Genomic DNA, 7,634 nt, shown 5'->3' with positions numbered 1-7,634 from the left:
GCTGACGCCTTTTGCGCCGTGATCTCAGAATAAGCAATATATCAACCTCGAGTGTTAATGGTTTTTCTACACAGTCTGAGTTCTCAGGTAAATTAACCTGCATTTTCAGAGCCATTTACACTGCATGCCATCATTCATACAAGGAGCCATCTGCCCATCCAGTTCTACCGATGGTACAGACTTCAGGAGTAATTTCAGAGTCTTGCCCAAGGACATGCAGACATGCAGACTTGTGGATCCAGGAATCGAAACATGAATCTTCCGATTCGACAACCCGGTGTACCCGCTGAGCCACAGTGCCCTCTCGGGGAACGCTCCAGTAAAACTCGAACATATGCCAAGTATGTGAACAATGACGCCCACGACGCAGCCGGTTGTCGACACAAATACGTGTTTAAAAAGAAGAAGAAAGACAAGAAAGCAAGAAAGCCTCACGACAGTCTTCAGGAAAGAATACTGTTTGTATTGTAACTGTTCGTTGACACTTGATTCAATGTACTGGAGGCCACGCCCACAATTAACTCATTCATTATTTTCATTATCGATTAATCTACAGTTTTAGCGTGTACCCAACACAACTCATCAGATCCAACGGTGACTTCTTCAAAAGTGTTGTTGTATTCAAACAAAAGCTCAAATCCTTAAGATAATGGAGGTCAATGGTGGTAAAGATCATGTTAAAATAGATTGCATGTCCCTACAAGTAAATATAAAGCTGCAACAAACATTTGAATTCATTATCGATTAATTTACAAACTGTTTTTCCAATTAATTGATTAAAGCTGGAGTGGACCAGCTCAACACAGCCTACATGATAACACGCCAAAAGACTGCATGTCCCTTCAGGTAAATATAGGGCAGCAACACATTATTGATTAATCATAAAGTCGATGAAATGTCAAAAAAATTGTGATACAATAAATCACAACTTCCCAGAGTTCAAGGGGAAATCTTCAAACGTCTTGTTTTGTTCAAACAGATAAAACGTGACAATAAAAAACAGCAATTCATATCATTTGAGAAGCTGAAACCAGAGAATTTGGAGCATTAGTTTTACTCCTCGTGTTGGTAAATGCCTAAAAGGATTAATGAGTATCAAAACAGTTGATATTTTTTATGTGAATAAAATAATGTTTTAATGGATTTATCATTTCAGATATTAGAAACCCGGAGGCATAATCTCTGCAGTCCAATTTAAGGCTCCAAATTGCTTTTTGATGCCATTTCCCCCAAAATAAAGAGAGTTTCCCATCAACACAAAACAATTAAAATGAAGAATGAAGGTTTAAAGCATCCACAGTGTATCATCCTCCACAAGACTGGAGAGCTGATGTCAGTATCATTGTTTACAGTCTGGGAGTCATAAAAACCACAAACTGCAGCACAAAGACATGAAGTGTGAACCAGCTCTGCAGACACAAAGCATGCATTACAATCAATGCAACGTGTAGCACACATGAAGCCATGGTATAGTGCAGGAGTGTGTGCACGTGAGCATGTTTGCAGATTAATAATGTGATCAATAAATGTACAAATCTCAAATATAGTGGCGTAGAGATGTGTAAACTGGGACACAATAGCTTGACAGCAGCTCCATTGTTCTGCTCAGCCTGTTTGCTCACATGGGGTCTGAGTTTGGTATTATAAAGAATTTAATAAATGATTTATAATTTAAAAAAACAGCAGTTTAGATGAATTAATTAACAAAGCCGGATTGTAAACACAACGTTAGTGCACAGCAATGCTCTGCAGCACAAATACATGCAACGTGACAACACAGAATCTGAGCTGTCAATGAATGAAACAGCACGTTTAAAGACACAAACGAGCGTTGAATTAGCAGTTAATTGCTTTAAACCGGTCGGGAAATGATCACGTCTGATCTTACCTTTAAAAATATGCTGCATGCAACCTGTCAATCCGTCCAGACACCTGACTGCTTTTAGGAAAAGAGGCAACAGAGTCCTTGAATTATTTCTTCTTCTTCACGGTGGAGCAGGGACCTCCGCCGCTGTCTGTCACAGTCTCTCCGCTGCTGGTTCACCCTCGAGCCTCTCCGTCTCTCTATTGTCTCCGCTCTCCTGCAGGCAGGTCCCGCCCACCGCCGCTAACGTCCAATCAGAGCGCAGAGCGACGGTGCGCTCCTCTGCGACGATGCTGCATTCAAGTAATGTAGGAATTTAATGTTTCATCTACATCCGACGAATACTGTGATGGTGTGTTTAACAGACTGGTAAGGTTTGTTTTAGGATTGAGATTGGAGCTGGAAACGGTGTGTAAAGGGTTTGTTAAGACAAGACAAGATAAAGACAAGATAAAGACAAGATAAGATAAGATAAAAATAATATAAAATTAAAAAAAGACTGTGTTTTTTTAACGTTTTTTATTTAGATGTCTGAAATAAGGTCTGTGGTTATCACACGCTGAACAGATTTTAATGTTCTGTTAATATAAAATAATATAATCCTTTATTAGTCCCACAGGAGGGAAATTTGCCAGATTACAGCAGCAAAGTGGAAAGTACAACATGAGACATCAGTAGAAAAAACAAACAAAAACAAACAAAACAAGTACAATAAATAATCAAACAGTATAAGAAATAAGTAAACTGTAAAAAAAAAAAAAAAAATCTAAAAATACCATATAATCAGATTGAGTGGGTTGAGTCAGTGAATACCCCCCTCTGGTGAATTTAGAAGCTTTTAAGTGTCTTAAAAAATGAGACGACTAAACGTCCTCACTTGAACACTCGTCCTTCTTTAGCTCAGTGGTGGAGACATGAAGTCATGTGACCGTGGTGGAGCTCCTTTACGTCTAACGTTAGCTTTTTACTTCTGCTGATTGTATTCATGGCTCTAAAATCATTAAAGTGGTGCTTATTTGTGAAGATTATCAAAATGTGAAAGTATCGTGAATGTTTGTTTGCCACAGAGAATATGTTCTGCAATAATCCAAAATCAAATTAAAGAATCCCGTTGGCTTTTTGTGGAGGGAAACCATGTGACGCTAACTTCCTGTTGACCTAAATAAAGATACATCATCCCTGCAGCTCTCTATTAGGTGTGATTCAGGACTCATCCTTTGTCTGCTGTGGTACCCAGTGCAAACTAGGCCAATATATAATTTTGACTTATAATCATTAAAAGCAATTAGATAAAGATGGATCAAATATAGCAAGAAACATATGTCAGGATTTAGGTTTCTATGAGAACATGTATTAGGAGGTATTATACAAAATATATGTTAAATGCAGTGATTTCTGTTCGCTGCAAATATTTCCTTTAAAATTTAGCTCAGAATTCCCACGTCCTTGAATGCAGCATGAAGACAGGCAGAAGGCAAAGCACAGCATGTTCTGGATGAAAAGTGAAGCTGTGGACACACTCACATTTGAATCAATAGTTTCCTGTGAGCGTCTGTTTGCAGCTGCAGCAGCCGGAGTGAATGAAAAGGTGAGAGTGAGATCAAACAGTGTGGTCATCTCCTGTGGTGAATAAAAAGTGGTGAAAGCTAATTCAAAGCGACTGAGTGGTGCTGTTTGGTGTATCGATTTGGGTCTGTGATGGGAAGCCTCATGATCATGAGGATTAGTTGACGGCTTCAGGCTCTGTTTGGACCGATGAGGAGGGTAAATGAGGACTTTGTTGTGATTATTGTTTAGTTTTATCCATTAAAAGCAACGGTAAATCTGAGGAACATCAATGTGATTAAAGAAATACATTTATCTTTATTTCTTTCTTACATTTGCATCATTTATGTTAAGAATTATTAAATAATTTGACCCCCGTGTGCCGATGTTCAAATCAAATATAATAATTGCTTATATGTAAGGGCAGATGAGCCAATAAAAAGGTCAGAAATACTAATTTACTGACTTACTGCTTTACATAAAAATGTCATAATCATGACACTACGTATTGTTGCTGTATCTGGATTTTAGCTTTGTTTTGTGTACAAAGAAAGTTCACACTTAAGATGCATTAAAAAATGCAGATTGACAGATTTTACCACAATGTAATGCAACAACACATTTTTAAATCACATGAGGTCTCCTGAGGCGGCTGTGGAGTGGGTCGTCCTTTAACCAGAAGGTTGGCAGTTCGATTCCCGAGCTCTTCACATCAGCTCTCTGCTCCTAGATGCTTAGGATGGGTTACAGGCAGAGCTCAAATGTCATGTATGTACCTGTATGTATACGACCTTTATAACTCCTGTGTGATTAGTGTTTTAGTGTGTAATACATGAACTCAACATCATCTTTCAGGATAGTACTGCTTTATTTATTTCAACATATCAAACTAAATAACAGCAAAACATCTTTTAGGTGTCTGTGTTCCCATTTCAGTTTTTCTTTGAACAATATCCTAAATGTTCCTTAAAGGAGCAGTGTGTAGATTGTAGTGGCACCTAGTGGTGAAGTTGCAGATTGCCGCTCAGTCCTCCTTTTCATTATACACCAATGAAACAACGTATCCAGGCTTTTTCGCGCATTTCCCGCTCCTTACATGCATACTGTCTTTTCAAAATAAAGTTCTTTCTTCACAGTAAACAACTCAGTTAGGTTTAGGCAACAAAACTATAGTTAGGTTAAGGAAAAGATCTTGGTTTGGGTTGAGATAACTACGGAAGTGCTGTTCCTGAGGTACGCAAGTTACGTGAGGAATAAATCAACGTTGACTTCTCGTAAAGTCTCCTGTTTGACTCATCCAGCTCTCCTCCCACCTGCCCTGTCCGACCTTTTTGCAGTCTTTATACTTCCTGGTTTATGATCACGTGGATTATATGATTTACTTTTGTGAGATATCTACGAATTACAGCGCCCTAATTTTCTTCGGTACAGCTACGAACGCTGTATGAGAACTGCCTTAAAATATAGTTACGTTTCTGGGTAAAGCAAGTTGAAAAGATACAAAAGTAACAAAAAAACAAGTCATCCTCTAAATTCAAACTATAAAGAGTTAATATCCCTTTAAAATACATATATATGAACAAAAGCTGAGGCGTGTTTTGGTTAAAGGTCAAAGGAAATGTTAAATACTTAATAACGAGTCCAGAATACCAGAATAAAGAACAGCAACATCGATCTGCTGTGATTTGGTTATTCAGCGAGAGTCCTCGCCTCACGGTGGCAGAAACATGATGTCAGAGGCTCGTTTTAATTCATGGCGTCCTGAGTCATCGGCTGCGTCATCGCAGCTGATTGTTATTCTGCAGGCGAAGGAATTAAATCTCAGGGGAGACGAAGAGAAACAAGCAGCAGTGAGGAGGGAACACATATTGATTTCTCTTCTTTTGTTTCTATAAAATCAATCCAGAGTTTTCACCGTCTAAATCTTTCTGAGAAGCATCTCTGAGCACCTTAAATTACAGCTCACATTTAAAATTCTAAAAGCAGACAAAGTGGCGTCTTCTCGCTGCCGGGGGTGAGAGCTTCTTTAAAAATGGACTATCTGACAGCACCTTAAATCAGACTGGAGGAGCCAAATCCCAGAAGAAGACGAAGAGCTGACTCTGTGTGTTTCCTCACTTTGTAACTATGTGTGTGAATGAGGACAGTGAGAGAGGATGCAGTCACAAAAAAGTAACATCTCGTTACATTTGTTGAATAAAAAACAAAATAAGTGTTAAAACCCAAATTCCCTTTTTGTATGTGTCCGGGACCAGCAGCTTCCTGGAGTCTCTCGCTGATGGGAGCAATGGCTCAACATGAAAATTGTCTGCAAATTCTTCTTTTAGTTTTTTTTTGCATGATTATGTTTTAATGTCAAAACATTTACTTTTTTTCTTGTTTTTATAGTTCCGATAAGTATAATTTAAAAAATCCCATATTTACCAGCTGCAACATCAAAAGTGAAGAACACATTAATGCATCAATAATTATATCCAATTATTTAACATATATGATTCTGAAATGGGCCATTCCACATAATTCATACTTTTACTTTTGATAAAAGTACATTTTATTAGGTTATATTTTATTTAATCAGTAACAGTTTGTAAGCTGGACTTTTACTTTATATTATATGTCATATTATATTCTTAAACTGTGTTATTTTTGCTTAAAGTTGTTGAGGGGGTTGTGAGGAACTTTTAACTGGTTCTGAAGCAGTCTCAGTTTAGTCCTGATCCTCTATCAGACCTCCATCAGTAAACGAGACCATCAGAGAGAAGATGGTCTATTTCTATAGAGTTATTCTTAATGCTCGTCATCGGGGCCACCGCGTTGGATTCTGGTGAAATCAGATGAAATCATGCAGGTTCACCAGAAACTCCTTCAGCTCAGACTCCAGCAGAGACCGGTCCACCGTGGACAGACCCAGATCCTCCAGCACAGACCGGTCCACCGTGGACAGACACAGATCCTCCAGCAGAGACCGGTCCACCGTGGACAGACACAGATCCTCCAGCAGAGACCGGTCCACCGTGGACAGACCCAGATCCTCCAGCAGAGACCGGTCCACGTGGACAGACCCAGATCCTCCAGCAGAGACTGGAGGATCTGGGCCAGATCGGTCCACCGTGGACAGACATAGATCCGGCTTCACTGCAGTCTTGGACCTGCAGTCGGAGCTCCGGAGGGAGGAGGAGAGCTCAGCTCCCGGCAGCAGCAGCGTCTCCTCCTCCTCCTCCTCCTCCTCCTCCAGGAGCAGAGCTTCTCCTCTCTGGGAGCCAACACCGATACCACGCTGCTGGAGACCCACGACATTTTGCTGGACCCGCTGGAGGCACGGGAGAACCAGAACCAGGACTGAGAGGGGCACACTGTCAGACCCTGCTGCAGACACACTGTTGTGGTAAACATTAACAGTGTGTCCTCCTCAGCTTGATGGTTGGTGATCAGAGTCTGTCCTCCTCTCAGTCTTTGAACTGGAGGCCAGAGAAGACAGATTTCCTATAGGAGGTCTGAGGGCTGTTCATGCTGCACATTATCTCAGCGGCGTGTTTGACTGAATTGTTTGATCAATTCTCCTCAGGAGTAGAAGTATAATGAGATCTCAGGGTTGAGAGAGAACACTGGGAGGAAGTTACCGTAGACCTAGACACACACACACACACACACACACACACACACACACACACACACACACACAAACATTAATCATCATCAGGTGAAACAAACCTGAAAGCACTCGATTATGTTTTTCATTTAAAAGTGCAGCATTAAAGTGCCTCACTTTTGTCCTCACTTGCACTTTGTTTTCCACCAGACAAAAAAACCCAACTGAACAGCTGGGAGTCCTTCAATCAAGGTTATGGCGGCAATCTCCCAGAATGCCACGCAGCGCCATGAAACCCGTCCCCTGGACTGACATCCAGTGTTTTTAATCACGCCAGCAGTCAGACGCAGGGAAGCCAGTTACTGCGCCGTCTGTTAGAGCTTCTCCTCAGATAACCAGACTCAATTTCCCAGCCCGATGGCAATCTCTGTGAGGCCATAACGGAGGGAAAAGATCAGGTGAAAGATTACTGGTGTCACTTTGAATGTTTGCGTTTGCATAGCGAGAGCAACGACTCGGCGGCCTCGAGCTGCAGCAGTGATCCGTCCTGAAAATGAAAGCGGCTGTCTCCAAAATAAATCTCAAAACGTTGTTCATTAAAAACGTCTGATATTGTCCTGCTGGTCTGCCTTATAG

Source organism: Anarhichas minor, unplaced genomic scaffold (genome assembly GCF_050575085.1).
Source record: "Anarhichas minor isolate MPS153535 unplaced genomic scaffold, ASM5057508v1 ptg000007l, whole genome shotgun sequence".
Taxonomy (NCBI): domain Eukaryota; kingdom Metazoa; phylum Chordata; class Actinopteri; order Perciformes; family Anarhichadidae; genus Anarhichas; species Anarhichas minor.
Note: the sequence above shows the minus strand (reverse complement) of the source record.